This window comes from Pinus tabuliformis, chromosome J (genome assembly GCF_031772625.1).
Source record: "Pinus tabuliformis cultivar Carrire ecotype Pingquan chromosome J, CPIR1, whole genome shotgun sequence".
Taxonomy (NCBI): Eukaryota; Viridiplantae; Streptophyta; class Pinopsida; order Pinales; family Pinaceae; genus Pinus; species Pinus tabuliformis.
The window spans coordinates 482,488,547-482,510,144 of NC_142295.1; positions in this window are offsets into that span (position 1 = coordinate 482,488,547).

The window sequence follows — 21,598 nt, forward strand, 5'->3', positions numbered from 1 at the left end:
ATAAATGGTTCAAGATTTACAAGCACATGATTTTGGATTATCCGCCCATGATATTGCACATGGTATTTGACATTATCTATGTTGGAAGTTAATTTTTCATGCATAATTTAGAATTAATTGCAGATTTGTAAGTGGATATTGAAAGAATATCTCAACCTCCCTATTTATATTTGGAGTTAGTTGGATCTCACAAGCACCATAAATATGTGATGTATTCGTGTGATTTGAATTGTGTAATATACTAATTATTTGTGTGTAATCTGTCCACCATGACTGCTCTTTTGTTTTTTAACATGGTATCAGAGCCTCTATGGGCTTAACTCCCTCTGGGAGGGCCCAGGGAAATGGAAGATATATAAGGTTTAAGGTTTGATAACTCCTTCTGGGAGGGCCCAGGGAAATGGAAGATATATGAGGTTTGTGAGAATTTTTCGGCGTAAATCACATGGAAAACCATTTGTTTCGAACCAACTAGTGTGGTTCATCGTCAGGACAAGTTGAAGAAACAGATCCAGCCTAGCAAGTTAAATAGTCTTAGCAGAGCCTCCAACGACTATCTTGACCAATGGCTAGTTTGACTCTAGGATCGGGGTCAAAATTATTTTATTAATTTAATTAGCAATCTCAGGGATCAATAAATATATAAAATTTTTAATGGGTATTAGTTCAAAAAATATTATAAAAATAATAAGTTAATTAGAATTTAAAGGAAAATTAATATATAAAATTTTTAATGGGTATTAGTTCAAAAAATATTATAAAAATAATAAGTTAATTAGAATTTAAAGGAAAACCAGGACCTTATAATATATGAATAAAATGAAAATATATAAATTAATTTTATTAAAAGAATTATTAAAAAATTTTATAAGTTAATTAGTTACATAAAGGGCATTATAATATCAGAATAAAATAAAGTAATATCCAAAGGGATGCTAGGTTAGTTAGAAAATTATTCAAAAAGTATAAGTTGATTAGAAATTAATTGGAAAATTAGTTATGTAAAGGACCTTATAATAACTTATATGCATAAAATATATAAAAATAATTGAAAAGGGTGAGTATTTAGAGGAATTATTAAAAATTAAAAGAAAATTAGTACCAAAGGACCTAATAAGAAATGAGAGAAATAAAGAGTATATAAAAAAATAAAATAAAAAAAAATAAAAAATAAATAAAAACAAAAATAATATAAAATAAAATACAGATATAAAAAAAAATTAAAAAAATAATAATAAAAAATATAAATAAATAAAATAAAATAAATAAATAAAAATAAAAATAAAAATTCAAATCAAATACATACATATATATATATATATAAATAAATAAAAATAAAAATAAAATAAATAAATAAAAATAAAATAAAATAATATAAAATACAGATATATATTAAAAAAAAAAAAAAAAATTTAAGGAGGAGGGCTGAAAAACCCCAAGAAAGGAGTGCTGGGAACCAACACCTACTGATTTTCCAGTCATCATCCTTATTAAGATTGCTTGGTCTCTTTTCAATCTCAAGCGCTTCCCTAAATTTACGATGATGGAAATGTGAAACCCTAGCAATAACACTAGCCTCCTCAATACAAACATGATGATTGGTTTTCTCAGCATGTTCAGCTAAAGTGGAAGACTTAGCTCTCCTATGTTTAACCTCGGTTGCATGCTCGCTAATCCTTTGATTAATGGAGCGACCAGTCTCCCCAATATAGGGGGTCCCACAGGAACAAGGTATCATATAAACACCTTTCATATCCTTAGGGTCGATAGGATCCTTCAACGATCTGAGGGATATACTAATGGTGTTCAGGGGCCTAAAAGTCACAGGGATACTATGCTTCCTGAGAATCCTTCCAATTCTATTAGTGACCCCTGAACATACGGAAGATGGACACCTGGAATTATAAATTATATGAGGTTTGATACTCTGTACATAAATTAGTAGAAGTGTAAAAATAATCTTTATGACTACCAATGAGATAAATATTTTTATATTGTTATAATATATGTTGTAATTGTGCATGTAAGAATTAAGGGGGAGTGTTGGAAGATAATTCTTCCATGTATAATTTAAAATTAGTTGCATATTTGTAGGTAAATATTGAGAGAATATCTCAACCTCCCTATTTATACTTGAAGTTGGTTGGATCTCACAAACACCATAAATATGTGATATATTTGTGTGATTTGAATTGTATGATATATTAATTATTTATATGTAATCTATCCACCATAACTGGAATTCAATTTTTTAACAACTTAAAAATATTTAAAATCAAAATCTAACTAATTAATATTCATAGAAAAATTAAATACTATTTTCTGTATACACAATATTATATAGCAAAAATATATTTAAATATTTAATAGTTAAACCTCAAACAATATAAACTTAATTTAAATATTATAAAAATTATATTATTTCATTTACCCAATGTAAAACATAATTATTGATAATTTAAGATTGACAAACCCATCGTAGCAATCCTTAGTGTTTACGCATGATACTCAATTTACAACATGATTATTGATGATTTAATATTTACAAATACATCGTATTAGTAATCCTTAGTATTTACCCATGATATTTGACATTATCTAAAAACATTTAAACTTAAAAGTTAACTAATTGATGGTCATGGATGAATCAATTATCATTTTTTTTATAATATTGGATAAAAAATGTACCTGTTATCCAATAACATATTTTATGAAATTAATTTGTATATTATAAAAATAAATTATTTTATTTATCTTATTTAATTATTATTTTTTAAATAAAAAAAAACTAGTTAATTGTTAGTTAATGATGAATCAAATACTATAATTTATAACTATGTCTATTGAGGATGATTTCATAAAACAAAATAGATAAAGCATAGAATTATTTATTCAAAAAATTATCATATTTTATTTTTATTTATTTTAATTTGAATGGATTAAAAAGTAAGGAATTCAAAAATAATCTAATTTTAATAATTTTGTAATAAAAAAAATAAATTCTTGAAATTTTATGTTTTTTAATGTTAAAATAATAATAATACATATTTTTTTGGTAGGTAAGTATTTACGGGGGATTTGAACCAGTGAGTCACTGACCTATGGCAAGGAGTGCCTTAATAGTGCATTCGTTCACTGTCAATCCAAAGCCTCATGGGAAATAATACATTTTATTAGATTTGAGACTTTTATGATTTATATTGTAATGAGAGTGTTTTTCGGATTAACTATATCATTATGATTTGAATCAACTAGTAGTTTTTTCGTGATTTATATTGCAAATGAGAATAAAACCAACTAGAATTTTTTTGGTGATTTATATTGCAAATGAGAATGTCTTTCGGATTAATCACATCATATTCTCAAGACAAAGGTGAAAAGATCAATCAATTTTAAAGAATAAATAACAAAGATACGTCAAAGTCTAGAATTAACCATTAAAAATTAATTAAAATAATATTTAGCTGTAAAATAACCATAATAAGAATAATAATATCATAAGAATTAATTAAATAAATCAATAATATTATAAGAAGTTAAATGGTATAAAAACTAAGTAATCAAAATAAAAATATTCATTAGAATAAGTTTAATATTCTTATTCATATTAAAATAAACTAATTAAATAAAAATTTTAAAAATTAAATTAAGAATTTAAGTAATTAGAATAAGAAAATTCAATTAAAATAAAATTAATATTTTTATTAAATTGAATTAAAATAAAGTAAAGTAATTATTTTTTTAATTAATAATATATATTAGCTGATTCCTAACAACTAGTTTATAATTAAATATTACTTTAATTAATTTAATAACTAATTTCTAATGACAAATTTTGGACCCTGATGCATCTTTGCTATTTATTCTTTAAGTTTATTTTATAAGATTGATTGAATTTTTCACCTTTGTCTTGAGGATGAACCACATTAGTTGGTTTGAAGAGTCAATCAAATCCTTACGAATCACATTTGCTATACATTTTATGTTTTATGTTTTGATATGTATCCTTGCTATTTGTTCTTTAAGATTGATTGATTTTTTCACCTTTGTCCCAAAGTTGAACCACATTAGTTGGTTTGAAAAATCAACCAAATCCTAATGGTGTATACATTTTATGTTTTATGTTTTGATATGTATCCTTGCTATTTGTTCTTTAAGATTGATTGATTTTTTCACCTTTGTCCCAAAGTTGAACCACATTAGTTGGTTTGAAAAATCAACCAAATCCTAATGGTGTGATTAATCGAAAAGACATTCCTATTTACAATACATTTTATATTTTATGTTTTGTTATAGTGATTCGTTATTAAAATTTATTAAATGTATATACTCTACCTTCAAATTTAAACTTATAATATATTTCTAAGAACATGCTCTTCACCATTAAACCTAAACAAATTATAAGAGATAATATATTTAAAAAATAAACATTACCACAAATCTTAAAATTAATATATTACAATCTAATTACTTAAAACTTATATATTTAGAAATGAAATATATTTAAATCATACACGTGAAGTTTTTGGTTTTATGCACTATAGTATTAACAATGATGCCTAAAATTAATAAATAACATTGTAATGGGTTAGAATGTAAATGAATTATAATTACCAAATATATATTCATTATACAAAATATGATTACAAACATCTAACCATGTAAATGTTAAAGTGAGATTTCATTTCTCATAATGAATCAAGGTAACAAAGGTGTATTTATTGAAAATATAACTATGTAAATGTTAAAGTGATATTCTAGTAAATTAAGGTAAAAAAGTTGTACTTATTGAACATGGTTATTTAAATTGTATTAAAGATTTATAAGCTATCTATTTATTATGTAAATGTTAAAAGTGAAATTTTGTTTATAATACTAAATCAAGGTGAGAAAGGTGCATTCATTGCGAATGAATGTTTGAATTGAATTAGGGATTTATAAATAATGGTTAAAATGTTAGGGAAGAAGATATATTGTTGTTTATGTGAATGTACACTTTATTGAAACATATGATATATTGTCAATAACCTATTATGTTTGGAAAAAATTGAAGTCAGTATCATGTCTAGCGCTTAAAGATGGCAATCAAATTTGAAGAAGCAAGGAAAAAACAAGGTAGAGCAGAAGTTACAATACTAAGTGTTGATTTTTGAGGTGGAGCTAAGTAGTTCACAAGATCATATATCTAAAACTAATGACTAGATAAAACCCATAATATTAGGTTTTAATTTGCAAATAAAGACTTTGATAAGGAAGTTCAATGAAATCTTCTCAACATGAATATTAAAAATGTGGTATCTATCTTAAAATTCATTTTAAATTGAGTAAAAAAAGTGTCTTCAATATTTAAGTAATCTAAAAATATCTTAAAATGTGAAGTGAGTTTTTAAAATATAAATATATTTAAAATATTGGTTATTAATAGTTTTTCAAATTTCAATAACATTATCTAATATTGTATTATGGATAATATTCTTACAATTATTAGATGAATTCAAGGTTTAATGAATTATTAGATGAATTAGATGTTCTCAATTTTAAAGATGTAATTCACAAAGATAACAATGAGTGATTAGTATATGTGAATATTTATTTAAGATAAAATAATTTCAAAAACAATATTATTTTAAGGATAAAACAGTGTACTTAAAATTGAAGTAAACTATACTTGAAGTACCTAATTGAAAATAGTTTTGGAGAAATTGTTTTTATTGTTTGAGACTTGAAATTATTCAATAAGTCAATTGAGAAAGTTTAAATATAAAGATTTGAATAATTTATTATTATTATTTATCTAACTTTATAAAAAAATTTGAACAATTTTTTATTACTATTTATCTAATTTTATAATTTATTATTATTATTTACATAATTTTATATAATATAGATTTACCAAATAAATTATTTAATAAGTCCATTGAAGAAGTCTAAAGCTGGGAATTTGGGAAATTTGAACCAAAGACTTTATTATTTAGATAACTTTATATAATTTTGGTTCACCAAATAAATTAATTCAAAAATCCAAACAAATATTAATTTATTATAATTATATTTTAATTTTAATTTATTATAAATATATTTTAAATTTTAAATTTTAAAAATACTATTTTTATAAAAACATCATTATTAGAAACATAAAACCATCCTTAGTGTAGTGACTCAGTGTCTTTGATATTATGATTTTTAAAATATCCATTCTTTTTCTACCTTAGATTTTTTTGAGAATCCCTTTTTTGATATTGTCACTTTAAAATATCTAATATTTTTAAACTATAATGAAATTTTTATTGAGAATTAGTAATTTTATGGGGAACTAGCAAGTTCAAAACTAAAATTATATAAAATATAACTATTTCATATATACCACAATTTGCCAATTACAACATGCCTCAAAGACTTGAACCTGCATGGTTAGAAAAATAAATTGTTCACCAAAACATTTAAACTAAAAACAATTTAAAAAAAAAAACTACCTCCATTTTGAAATATCTGTTATCATTACCATTTTGAAATATCTATTACCATTACCAAATACTATATATAGAGGAATTTAACATGGGCACTGATTCAGTGGTTTATTTCCAATATTGAAGGAATTTCTTGATATTCTGACTTCTAAAATATCCTTGTCCTTAGTGTCCTTGATATTGTGATTTCTAAAATATCTACTCTTTTTTTAATCTGATAATTTTTGGAGAATCTGATCTTCTAAAATATCTATTTTTTTTTAATCTGAGAATTTTTGGGGAATCTTGTTTTTGATATGGTCATCTTTTTTTTAACTAGAATGATAATTTTATGGAGAAGTATCTTTGAAACATTGGTTCTAATATTACACCAAATACAACTATTTTGTAAATACCACAATCCGCTCATTACAACATGCCCCCAAAAACTTATGAGAAATCTTGTTTTTGATATGGTCACTTTTTTTAACTAGAATGAGAATTTTATGGAAAACTAATATCTTCGAAACATTGATTCTATTATTACACCAAATACAAGTATTTGGTAAATACCACAATCCACTCATTACAACATATCCCCCAAACTTAAACCTACACAATAAATAAATTATTAGCAAAACTATTTAAACTAAAAACATTTTTTTTAAATAAAAAATCTACCTATAAACTAACCTAACCTGCTATTTTGGAATATCGAACCTGCTGTTTTGGAATATCTGTTATCATTACTATTGCCAGATGCTATATATAGAGGAATTTAACATGGGCAGTGGTTGATTCAGTGGTTTATTTCCAATATTGAAGGAATTTAAAGTGGGCTGTAGCCTGTGACTGATTCTTGGTTTATTTCCAATATTGAATGTGATTTATCACAGTTCGTGAATTTAATGTAAATGAGAAAATTACAGACCAAGGATGCAACATGGCCTGAGATTGATTCATTGTTTATTTCCTAACATAGAACGTGATTTACTTTGGCATCACGGCTTGATTGATTCCTGCGTTGAGAGGGAGAGTTATATCATAGATGTCTCCTGTTGGATGTCCTCCAAACAAATTGGAACAATAAGTACATTTTAACCAGGGTGGTGCAAAAGTTTTCATTCATGCCTGTTAATCTGTATTGCAATAACTAGATCGCCTCTCCTGCAGTTTGACTGCAGAGTTGCAGAGTTCCGTATATTGATTGAATATTTTTGGAAAGGAGAGTTTAGAATATTTTGGAAATCAGATAGAAAAGAGCCAAATTATATAGTTTATAGTTTATTATTATTTTGTTTTAGTTTGTGAAATGTTTGAAATATTTTAAAATCTAAAAAAATTCTAATGAAAACAATATGTAGGATATTCAAAATTGAGTATCTTTATATTTATTGTAGATTCTGATCATATTTAGAAATTCGTGTTTGAGTTCTCTTGTAACTATCAAATTTCAGAATATTTTCACAATCTGCAATCTACATGAGTTCAGCATTTAAAACCTTCTTCGGTATTGGTGTACGTTTTAACATGAAAATGATATTTCATAGAACTAGCTCCCTATTAGCCACAGGAACGCTGCACTACAATCCTGGAGAGATTCAGTAAAAGGGTGGATTTGAATTTGTTGCTCCAAAAAGGAGAGTCGTGTTTTAGAAATTCTGACATTACCATCAGATTCTGAGTGGCCAAACATCAAGGTCCACTTTTTAATTTCCTTTATTGAGATGATTGAGAAATCAAAGCGCGCTCTGGCAAATCTGTTTTTCTCTGCCAGTATGGTGTCTCTGTACCTGTCATCGTGCAAGGTGCACGATGTTTAATCGAGATGAGTCGAAACATGCAGATTTAATGTAGATGTTGTTAGATTCACTTCTCGAGGGTATTTTGAGAATACTTTTCCATTTAATATCAGATGCCGAATCAATGAGCTGGAAAGAAAGAAACAAAAAATTCTCAAGCAGGGAGAAGCCTTATGGAACTTAAGAGTAGGTCGATCTGGCTTAAGGAAGGTGACAAAAACACCAAAATTTTTCATAGGTACCCAAATTCCAGGCGCGAGAAAACTCTATATGAAAATAAGTGATGGTCAGGGGGGCTTCCTTTTCTCCCAACAAGACATCCAAATGGAAGCTGTAAGACACTTTGAAAAACAGTATAAAAGAATGGATGTTTGCAGGTTTCATGATATTTTATGGGGCATAGATCGGTTCCCTCAAATGTTTGATGATGGAAAAAATGAATGCCTTTTCCAGCCCATTACAAAGGAGGAACTTCTAAGTGTTATGATGTCCTTCAAGAAGGATAAATGCCCTGGTCCAGATGGTTGGACAATAGAATTCTTTATCCACTTCTATGATTTCATCCACTTCTATGATTTCATCAAACAAGACCTGCTGAGGATGGTTAAAGCAGCAAGAATCTCAGGCAGCATACACCAGATAATGTCCTCCACTCAAATAGCACTCATCCCAAAGAAAATGGAGGCTGAATCCTTCCATGACTCTAGGCCGATTTCCCTCTCCAACATAACTTTCAAAATCATTACAAAAATTATTGCTAAAATGATCAAATCCACCTTAGCTTGTTTTTAACAAAGGATCAACATGCTTTTTTAAAAGGAAGAAACATTGAAGCTGCCATTTTGAAAATTGATTTACAAAAAGCATATGATTGCTTAGATTGGGGGTTTATCAGATGCTTACTAGCAAAGATTGGTCTGAAATCCAATATAATAATTGGATCATGGCATGCGTGGAGAAAGTAAACTATGCCGTCATCATAAATGGGATCCCTTCCCCTTTTTTTCTTGCAGAAAGAGGTCTACGTCAAGGCTGTCCTCTATCTCCCCTTTTGTTTATCTTGGCAAAGAATTCATTAAGTCTTTATATTAACAAAGCAGTTAGTGAAAATAGGTGCAGGCCCATGAAGATTTGCAGGAACAACTTCATTTCACACAACCTATTTGTAGATGATGTGTTCATATTTGCAATGCAATGTAGAGTCACTTGGATTCATCTTCATGACATTCTGAAAAGATTCCAAGATGCTACTGGTCTCCAAATTAACAAATCAAAATCCATCCTCTTCCATAATGATGTCAACATGGAAACAGTAGAATGGATTCTAGCGTTGTTTGGGATAGAGATGAGGTCCATCAAAAATGGATTAAAATATCTGGGTTTTCAGCTAAAAGCAAAGGGTTACTCTAAAGTGGACTGGCAGTGGATAATAGACAGGTACTACAAAAAGATATCTGCCTAAAAATTTAAGTGCCTATCATTGGTAGGAAGAATTATTCTATCACAAGCAGTATTAACGCAACTTGCTGTGTACTGGGCACACTTATTTTTCCTCCCTGCAAGCATCATCCAGAAAATGAATAAGATAACTGCAAACTTTATATGGGGCGGCAAATCAGAGCAGAGAAAATATCATCTTGCTAGCATGGAAAAGATCTCTAAGCCGAAGAATTCAGGTGGTTGGGGGCTACTGAACTTGAGAACTTTTGGGAAGGCCCTTCTGTGCAAATCACTATGGAGAGGGCCCCTGGAGCATCACAATAAAGAAGAAATACATGGGCAGCAAAGATGTGGCCCATTGGTACAGATTAGGGTGGATCGGATCCAACTATGGGTCAGCAATTTGGTGCAGCTTTCGAAAGATTGAGCACTATTTCCTAAAGAATTTGATATGGAGCTTTCAATCCAGCAGTAGAATTATCATTGGAAGAGACCCTTTCATATGTGGACGTGAGAAGATTTCCCCTTCTGAAAGACTCATAAGCTTCTTCCATAGGAAGGGTTTCTTCACCTGGGACAAACTTATAGCAACATGGCAGGGCCCTATCCCTCTTTGGAAAGAGGTTGACAGTATGGGGATGTCTGAGTCTTTGGCAAGACATTGGAACACAATCAGAGATGGCCTGAGAAGCTGTGGTTTACATTTTTCTTTGCCAGAAGATGTTCTTATCTGGAAAGTGCCAAATGCAAGTGCCCAAGTTTGTGTTAAAGAGATTTACATAAACTTGATTGGTTTAAAAATTCCACGCGCTAGTCCTACTTTTCCATCAATTTTCTGGAAAACCAGATGTCCTCCCAAATTAACTTATTTCGCATGGTTGGTTTTTCACAATAAGAACCTGTCTTGGGAAAATCTAAAAAAAAGAAATTGGAATGGGTCGGACTTTTTCTTAATGTGTGAATCAGCGGAGGAAAGTAACTTTCATATGTTTTTCCAATGCTAGAAAATGCTGCTATTATGGTATGAACTGGTAGCTTTGTTTGGTTTCCTTGTTGTGACTCATGCTTCCACGCAAGAAAGAGCCTTGGAGAGCAGAGAGATTCTTGGAGACCTATAATTATCATAGTTCTTTGGTGTACATGGAAGTGGAGAAACAACGTAATTTTTAAATCCAGGAAAGAGCCTTTTATGGATATGCTACAAAATGTTGTATCCTTCTATGAATCCCTGCCGGCTAAGGATCACAAAAGAAAAAATGTTAATCGGAACAAGCAAGAAGATAATCACTCAAAGGTCCCAAGAGCATATTTTGATGGTGTTGCTCAGCATAATTCCTGTGGCTGCGAGGTTCATATCATTATGGACAAGAACCTTCATTATCTCATCTCATGGAATGGAGGAAAGGGCTCTAACAGTATGGCCGAGGCTATGGCTCTAGTGGGTCTTCTTACTTTCTGCATCTTCTTTGATATTCAGTTTGTTTCAATCTATGGGGATTCCAAAATCATGGTCGATCACATTATGGAAAAAAACTGTATCAGATGCCCACACCTTGCAGGTTGGATGGACAGAATTATATATTTATGGGGCAAAGTGAAATGATGTTCCATTCAACACATCTATAGATCCCAGAACCAGCAAGCAGACAGTTTATCAAAGGAAGGGCTTTTATCTCAATCAGCCACATGGAGCATGAAGGTAATATCTGCCGAGAATTCCTTTTCCATCCAGGATTTCTCCTTCCCTGGTTTTTAATTCACTGCTTGAACTCTCCAGGTATGCTATGTTTTTTGATCTTTATGTTATATATGTATGGTTTTATGAATGGTAGATCCATCTCGGCAATATGCTTATAGCCCAGGAAATTCCATGTTACTATGCAAAAAGTCTTGTATATGGTTAATTGTGTGTCAGCTCCAAAGTTTTAAATCTAAATGCACATAGTATCCAATTTTGTTTTGTTTAGTTTCTAAACTTCTCCAGTTTCTAGAAGCTAATAATATACTATATGTTATCTTTATGTTTTCTTAATATAATACAATCATGCATATATATCTTCTTCGTAGAATATGAGATTGTGGTGCAGTTTGAAGAATTGGAATCCCAACTCAGATGGACTAGACCAGAACCGAATCATAAGAGCTCGCAAATGATCAAATATTTTTCAAGTTTGTTAACACTGGCCGGAAACACCTGTTTAGATTTATTTAACATAAGAGGGATCAACTGTCTACAAATATTTCCTTTTTTGTTCTAATCTAGGTTTTCAAGGTTTTCATGACTAAGAAATATGCTGCGGATCTAAAATTCTCAAGTCTATCAACCCATGTAATAATATATACATAGTATATCTTTCTATGTATATCCTTTCATAATTAAGCCTCCAATTATGATTGTATATTTTCCGTTATTTTTATGTAAAGCGATTTACTTATAATAAATATATATATATAATAAATATTTTACTAATTTATATTTATAATTATATTAGTTTATGAAATTTAGGAAGAATATGAGATGGTTTTAAATGGGTGGATAAAATTTTAATGGAATTTAATTTATTGTTAAATTTATATATATATAATATGTAATTTGAATAAGTTTTATATATATATATATATATATATAAATATAAAAGTTCAAAACCAAAGAAATATATATATATATATATATATAAATGACTATAGTTATTTTATTTTTTTATTATATAATTAAAGAGAACAAAATAAAATATAAATACATTAATAAAAAATTTTACACTTGTTTTATTTTTTATTATATATTTATATTTTTAAAATAGTATTTTTACTACTAATTTTTTATACAAACTAATAACACATAGTACAAACTAATAACACATAGTACGTTAGTATTAATATTCATTTAAATGACCTAACATGAAGCCTTTTATATTAAAAGGGAAAAATGATAACATTATATTAAGGGAATTCAATGTTTTGTGGAGTTTCGTTTTCTAGAGATTAACAATAATTTTAAAAAATCTAATCTATTTTAATGTAATTTTTATTTAAATATGTTTTTTTTTTAAAGAATAGGGTATATTTTTATTAAAATATGTTAAAAATATTATGGGGTTTTATTAGGAGAGCAATATCATACCACGTGTATTTATATTTGTTGAGGAAAAAATGATATAATATATTGAGCATATAATAAGGGTAAAGGATTTTTATATGGGTCGATATAAAAAATAGAGCTCAAAGTTAATGAGAAAATATAAAAAGCTATAAAAATATGTTAATAAAAAAATGGATACTTACAATATCCAGTGAAAATATGGGTTTTTTAAACTGGGAAAGTGTAGTGGTATGAAGTTAAATAATGTGATTTTTAAAGCTATTTTCCAATATGTAGTCAAATTAAAAATATTGTTTAGTATGCCACAAACACAAATGATATGTTAATGATTCATTAAATGAAACCCATGTAGCGGTTCATTGAGTAAAGCCCGTATGGAATACAAACCAAAACCAAAACCTAATACATATTGAACACATAAATCTTGTGCGGTCTTCCAAAAACTCCATTAATATCTTTTACATTTTGCACTCATTCTAAATATATCTGTTCTAAACAAATTCTCCTTGTACAATTTCCGAAAAACACCTAGACTCGCTATATACTTGAAAAACATATTAAATTATTTTAGACATGGACTTTGCTACATATTCCTCATTGCAAAGGTAACTTGATATTCACCAGTTTCAATCTCCAGCTCAGGAGGTGAGACCTACTCCATGAAGGTGCTCATGCTAGCTCCATCTTCATCCTGCACGTTGAGATTATCCTGCATCTGTGCCATTCCTTATGGTACACTGATGCGTTCCACAACCATTGTGCCATCCGCTTCTAGAACCATCTTGTCCATTCGAAGAGCCAACATATCCACTGTCAACTGAATCATTTTCATCTTGGTTTCCAGAAGCCCCAAATTCTGGGTTATCAGCTGACGATGGTGCATGTCTATGAGAGGATCATTTATGTCAATGTGATGGATAAAGATGCCATATAATCTAACACACCATCTTCTCGCTCCGTTGTGCTATTCCCCTCGCAGATGTTTCCCCTGTCATCCATGATGAACGCCCAACACGAATTCTTCCCTCTCTTCTAAGAGTATTTGCTGCGATTCTCTGAATTTGGCTCCACAAGGACTCTCTTTCGCTCTTTATATTTTTTCAAACCCACTCTCCATTTATGCCTTCTGACTGCTCCTTATAATGTTGTGCAGAAATTCCCCTATGGAGTTCGGAGAAGGAAATCCAGAGCCATCGTGGGAAGAGAGCTTTCTGGTACTAAATGGATTAATAGTGAGGACAATACGCTTATTTCTAGCATCTCAAATAGATTAAACATTAACTCGCTTTCTCTTCTTTCCTTCTGAAGTTAACACTTATATCTCCACCTGTCTATCATTTCACATTGCATGACGGCCATCATTCATATGGATATACGATTGCGTCCTTTGGTGATGAGAATATAGCTTTGCTGCACTGGGAGGTTTAATACTGATGTCACTAAAATGGTCATTGTGTTGTCCGGGCGAAATGGTTGTTGCCACCATTTTCTAGGCTGATCAATTATTTACTCCTTAATGCCATGAATTCAAAATTCACCTTTCATGGAATTAGTTTCATTAAATATTCCCTGTTGTCAACTTTCATTACCCCTTGTTCCAGGAGAGCTCCTTGATTGGCTAAATAGTTTGCTGCTGTATTAAGATTTCTCTTATATGAAATAGCTCTACCTTCTCATATTCTATCAAAAGAAACTTAATTCAATGCAAGATTGGGGTCAAGGTTTGTTCAAAGCTTCTTTCCATTTTTTTCATTTGGTTTACTATGATCATTGAGTCACTGAAGACAATAAAATGGTGAATTCTTTTGGTGAAAGCAGATTTCAATCCTTGCCACAACGTTAAGTATTAAACTTGGTCGTTAGTTGAGTCCCCTAGTCCTCAAGCAAATAACTTGGTCATTAGTTGAGTCCCCTAGCCCTCAAGCAAATTGGATCTCCCTTTCTTCATCGAGGCGAAATATGATCCCTGCCACCCATGTCACCCTTTTTTTAAATTTTGTATTACATCAATGAGATATTTTTTTCTTTTTGTTATTTGATATTTTTATTTAATATGAATATATATTTGTAATATAGTATTTTATCATTATATTATTACCTGTGTTAATTCTTATATAGATTAATGCATTAATTTTTATAGAATCTGTATTTTGAAGGTAGAAATAAATTCAACACCCTCAAAACCCTAAGGCGTCTAAAATTTTATAGTTTGACAACTATAACTTGAATTTCAAAAATTTCAACTAAATTTTTCAAAAAATGTGCCAAAAAAATCTACATTTTCAAGATGAAATTGCCACTTATTTAAACTACTATATTCTTATATAAACTAATAACACATAGCATGTTAGTATTGATATTCACTTACATGACATAGAATGGAAATGTTAATATTAAAAAGAATAGAAAATAATAACACATAGCATATTAGTATTGATATTCACTTACATGCCATAACATGGAAATGTTACTATTAAAAAAGAAAAATGATAATTGTAATAAGTGGATTTTTATGTTTTGTGGTAATTTCTTTTGGCAGTGTCACCCATCTTATATGTCTTTTGTTTTAGTGATTAACAACAATTTTAGATATGCTTTGTTTTAATACAATTTTTTGATATAAATAGTTTAATTTCTTTAGATTTGTTTTTTTAATTGACATGTGCCACATTAATGTTACATATGTAACACCCCACCCCATATTTATCTGCTTTTACAAGCTCACTAGGGTAAACATGAGACGATAGTTACTATGGGCAACCTAACATCCAAGTTCTAGTCATAGAAGTGGGGTCTACCATCCTGAAACTCACTGCAACCTCTTCGGAACAACTGGTCATCCAGATGTCAAACAACATCAACTAATGATCTTTCCCTGAGCTAGAACTAGCATTTTATCAAGCTTTACAACCTAGTCGCGCACATGCAGTCTAGCCCATGTGGCCATAAGGCTTCAACCACACGCACAAGTTGTCTTCCGTGTGGCTACACCCAAAAATCCCCAGTTCTGTGCCTATGGATGTAGATTCAGTGCCATATTTTAGGGCTATCCTATAGGCCATTGCCCAGAGCTGCTCAAAACTTTCCAGAATCAAGTCTAAGATAATCACAAGTATGCATAAGCTACACTTAGGCCTAGCTCTTGCCCAAACTTGTCAAACACATGATAAACATTTAGACAAACACATAGTAAACAAAATAAAGGTCATGGATGCATATATGTACATTTTTTCCTTAGTTTCATCAAAGAATCATCAAGAAGAGTCACTTCCCTCTCAAACTACCTACAACAACACTAGTTAGCTTATGCATTCATATAACTATTTAATAACTTATCTGTTGGGTCCCTATAAAACTAGTGATTACCCCATTACTATTGTAGTTATACCCCTTATTTATATTGTTGTGCCCCTATTACCCCCATATTGTTATTTCTGTGCCCCATAGAATCCCTCTATTGTTATTTTTGTGGCTTTATATTATTATTGTTAGGTCGGCTGGATTATATTATGACTCCTTAGACTCCTATATATAGAAAGGAGGTTTTGTCATTTGTGTCATCCAAGAATTGTTCATTTATGTAATGTAAAGGAGGTTGCCCCCTCGAAGAGGCTGAATTCTAAGACGTTGATCTATCTTTTCTTGAGCTGGTTTCATAACATTTGGTATCAGAGCTTTGGATTCTAGGGTTTCGCTGCTCCAAACAAGTCATCGTGGAATTTTCGCTATAATTTTTTTTTGTGACGTTTCAGAAGTCGCAAAAAAAACCCATTTGAGAAGAAATTGCGCTGAACCTTGGGTACGAATTTCAGAGATTTTCGCATGATATTTGCGGAGATATGATCTGAGGAAGTTGGTCTTTTTGCAGACTCCTGAATTACATTCAAAACAGGTGACCTGGGGAAAATCATCATAACTTTCTCTCTGAGGATCGGATTGAAATTTCATAAGAAGGTACATAAAGAGGACGGACTGTAGTTTCTTGTGTGTGTGTTTCAGATTCAAAGGTTGAAACAGTGATGCGTGGTATGTTGTACAATTTCCCTCTACTGAACCAGTCTAAAAGCAAGTCACTGTGGGAGATTTCACATAACTCTTCCTTGGAGAATCTAATTTGGCTCAGACTTGTGGCATTGGAAAGAGGACGCAGAAGGCTACTACAGGTAGCAATTTCAGAATTGGATGATCCAAAATTACAGAGATACATCAGATTCAATATCAGACTTCTATAAAGTGAAAAAAGGTGTGTATTTTTTTTTTTAAATTTTTGTGTAAGCTTGGTTTAACGGAATTCAAAGGGAATAGTAAAGCATTATTATCAGTAATTGATGCCCCGAGGAAAGAAAATGCAAACACCTAGTAAGGAACCTGAAAGCTCTAGCATGACTCATGAAGAAGAGGAAGAAATGTTACATGATATATCAAAATTACAAGAACAAGTGCAACAAATGTCACGCTCACAAAAGCTAACAGAAGCTAAGATAAGTGGCGTGGAATCTAAGATAAATGGTGTGGAATCTAAGATAAAGGGCATGGAAGCTAAGATGGATGATTCGAAGACAGATTTGAAGAGAGACGTGGCAGATTTGAAGATATATTTGAAGACAGACATGGAAGAATTGAAGAAGTTGCTACAAGAAAGGGTCACTAATGGTGAAAAGGTAGTAAAAGAAACTCATGATGAGAACAAAAGAAATGTTAATCATGATTCCATAGACGCTAATGTTGGATCGAAGAATCACCACATTCCAAAAATCGATATGAGGAAGTTTGATGGCAAGGATCCCGCCACATGGATATTACAGATGGAGCAATTCTTCGATCTCAATAATGTGCAAAACACACAAAAGGTACGTATGGAAACTGTATATTTGGAACCAAATCAGTTTGTATGGTATCAATGGCTTTGCTCTCGTAAACAATTTATCACTTGGGCAATTTTTACGGAAGAATTGATAGCACATTATGAAGATACAAAAAGCAACACTTTTTTTAGCCAATTGATAAGTCTCAAACAAAAGGGTTCAGTAATGGAGCACATTGAGGAGTTCCAAAAATTGAACATAAGGGTAAAAGATATTCCAAAGGAGCATAAGATTGATGTGTTCATAGGGTCTTTAAAGGATAATATCCAACATGACATTCGCCTTTGGGAACCTGATTCATTAGAGAAGGCATTCAGGTTAGCAAGAAAAATGGAAAGCAAAATTATGGCAACCAGGAAACATACCACTCACAACTATAAAGACGGAAGTGTTGTTGTCCCTAGTCTTCCACAACCTATAAGGTTGACACCACAACAATTGGAAGAAAAAAGAGCAAAAGGGCTTTGTTACAGTTGTGATAGCAAATACACTAAAGGTCATAAGTGTGCTGAGAAGAAATTATTCTACATAGATTGTGAAGAGGAAGAAGAAAAGGAGCAAGAAAGGTCAAAAGAAGAAGATATACTCCAGGAACAAAGCCTAGATGAAGAACAAATAAATCCGACCATATATTGTAATGCATTGGCGAGAATTACCACTCCTCAAACCATCAAGATAGAAGGACAAATCAAGAAGAAAAAGGTAATAGTGTTGATTGATTCAGGAAGCACCCACAATTTTATTCATTGTAGGGTAGCAAAAGAATTGAATTGCTTCCTATATCCAGCACCAGAGTGTCAAGTGATGATTGCAAATGGAGGAACAATAAATTGCTCTGGAAAGTGCCATAATATCAAGCTATCCATGGGAGAATATGTATTGACTAGCCCAATGCTTTCCATTCCAATGGGAGGTGTTGATGTTGTACTAGGAGTCCAATGGCTACAATCCTTGGGTACAATAGCTTTTAATTTTCAAGAACTTTTCATCAAATTTTCTACGGAAGGAAAGGAAGTTGAATTAAGGGGTATTGCAGAGAAATCAGGAAAGATAATCAGCTTTAATGGCATGACAAAGCTTCTAAAAAAGGAGCAAAGAGGTGTAATTGCACAATTATGTTCGCTAGATGTTTCCACATTGGAATCATCTATTTCTCCAGATCTCCAAAAAGTTCTGGACAATCATTCCAAGGTATTTGAGACTCCAAACGGTCTCCCACCTATGCATAATCATGATCATGCTATTAATCTGATTCCAGGAAGTGTTCCTCCAAACATCAGGCCGTACAGATATCCCTATGCCCAAAAGAGTGAAATTGAACGTATGGTTGCAGAAATGCTAGAGGCGGGTTTAATTCAACCAAGTCAAAGTTCTTTCTCAGCTCCAATAGTATTGGTGCACAAGAAGGATGGATCATGGCGCATGTGTTCGGATTATAGGGAGCTCAACAAGCTCACTATTAAAGATAAGTTCCCCATTCCTGTTATTGATGAATTACTGGATGAATTGCATGGATCAATTTACTTCACCAAGTTGGATCTTCGTTCGGGATATCATCAAATCAGAATGAAGATTGAAGACATTCCGAAAACGGCATTTAGAACTCATGAGGGTCATTATGAATTTTTGGTCATGCCTTTTGGCCTTACCAATGCACCTTCAACATTTCAAGGTTTGATGAATTCCATTTTCAAACCATTCCTTAGAAAATTTGTGTTAGTATTTTTTGATGATATACTAATCTACAACAAGTCTTGGAAGGATCATGTTGAACATGTTGACAGGGTGCTACAACTATTGGAGGAGAAACAATTATATGCAAAAAGATCCAAATGTTTCTTTGGAGTCCAGGAGGTGGAATATTTGGGTCATATTGTATCTCATGAAGGAGTTAAGGTAGACCCTAGAAAAATTAAAGCCATTAAGGAATGGAAAATTCCCACATCCATAAAGCATCTGCGAGGATTTCTTGGGTTGACAGGGTATTATCGCAAGTTTGTTAAGAATTATGGGAGAATAGCAGCACCTCTAACAACATTATTGAAGAAAGATCCATTTTCATGGACTCCGGAAGCAACAAAGGCCTTTGAACATCTTAAAGAGGCAATGTGCCAAGCACCGGTCTTAGCTACACCGGACTTCACAAAAACCTTTATTGTGGAATGTGATGCTTCAGGAAATGGAATTGGTGCTGTTCTAATGCAAGATGAAAGACCCATTGCTTTTGAAAGTCGTCCAATCAAGGGAAAGTTTTTAAGCAAAGCTATTTATGAGAAGGAAATGTTGGCAATACTCCATGCACTTAAGAAATGGCGACCCTACCTAATGGGAAGACACTTCAAGGTAAAAACGGATCATGATAGCCTTAAATACTTTTTAGAACAAAGATTATCCTCTAAAGAGCAACAAAAGTGGGTCACAAAGATGTTGGGTTATGACTTTGAAATCATCTACAAAAAAGGGAAGAAAAATGTGGTGGCAGATGCACTCTCAAGAAAGGATGAGGATGTGGAAGCATTGTTGTGTGCCATTTCTATTATCCAACCAGATTGGATAAACGAAGCAAGGGAGGAATGGAAGAATGACGAAGAAGTGTGGGCACTTATTCGAAAGCTACAACAAGATTCCAGTACTTCTGATACATTTAGCTGGCAAAATGATTCGTTATGGTACAAAGATCTCTTATACCTCTGTAAGAATTCCCAGCTAAAACAAAAGATTCTTATGGAATTGCACACTTCTCCCTTAGGAGGGCACTCAGGATTTTTAAAAACTTACCACAGGGTTAAGAAGGAATTTTTTTGGGATGGCCTTAAATCAGATATTCAAAAGTTTGTGGCGGAATGTTTGGTTTGCCAGCAAAATAAATTTGAAACAATTAAGACACCAGGTCTATTACAACCTTTATCCATTCCAAGCCAACGATGGGAGGAGGTTTCAATGGATTTTATCACAGGTTTACCCAAGTCTGAGGGAAAGAGTGTCATCATGGTGGTAGTTGACAGACTTACCAAGTATGCACACTTTTGTGCATTATCACATCCATTTAAAGCCAGTACAGTTTCTACTGCATTTATGGAAACAGTTCAAAAGCTACATGGAAACCCAAAGATTATTGTAAGTGACAGAGATCCCATTTTCACTGGAAATTTTTGTACAGAATTATTTTCTTGTCTTGGTACTCAGTTAGCTCATAGCTCATCTTATCATCCTCAATCTGATGGGCAAACTGAGATAGTAAACAAATGTTTGGAAGGATATCTTCGTTGCTTTGTATCTGATAAACAGACACAATGGGTCAAATGGTTGCCTCTGGCTGAATGGTGGTATAACACTTCCCTCCATACAACAACAAAAATGACCCCATTTATGGCACTTTATGGGTATCAACCACCATCCATCACATCATATTTAAGAGAAAATTCTAAGGTTCAGGCAGTGGAACATCACATCGAACATCAACAACAAGTCCTCCAACTCTTAAAGGATAACCTCGTGTTGGCACAAAATAGAATGATACAATAGGCAGATCAACATCGCAGTGAAAGAAGTTTTGATGTAGGTGATTGGGTATTCCTACGCCTACAACCATATAAGAAAATGTCCCTAAAGCAAGCTAAGAAGGATAATAAATTATCAACAAAGTATTATGGTCCGTACAAGGTGTTGCAAAAGATTGGTACTATGGCATACAAATTGGAGCTTCCTGCAGCTTCTCGATTGCACCCAATTTTCCATGTTTCATGTTTAAATAAGGTTATAGGTGACAAGCTCCCAATTCAAACAATATTGCCAGAACTTGACAAGGAAGGAAAAATTATATTGGAACCGGAAGCAGTCATAGAAACAAGAACTCGACAGCTACGAAATCGATCAATTTCAGAGTATCTTATCAAGTGGAAGAACTTATCCGCTGAAGATTCCACATGGGAGGATGAGAATTTT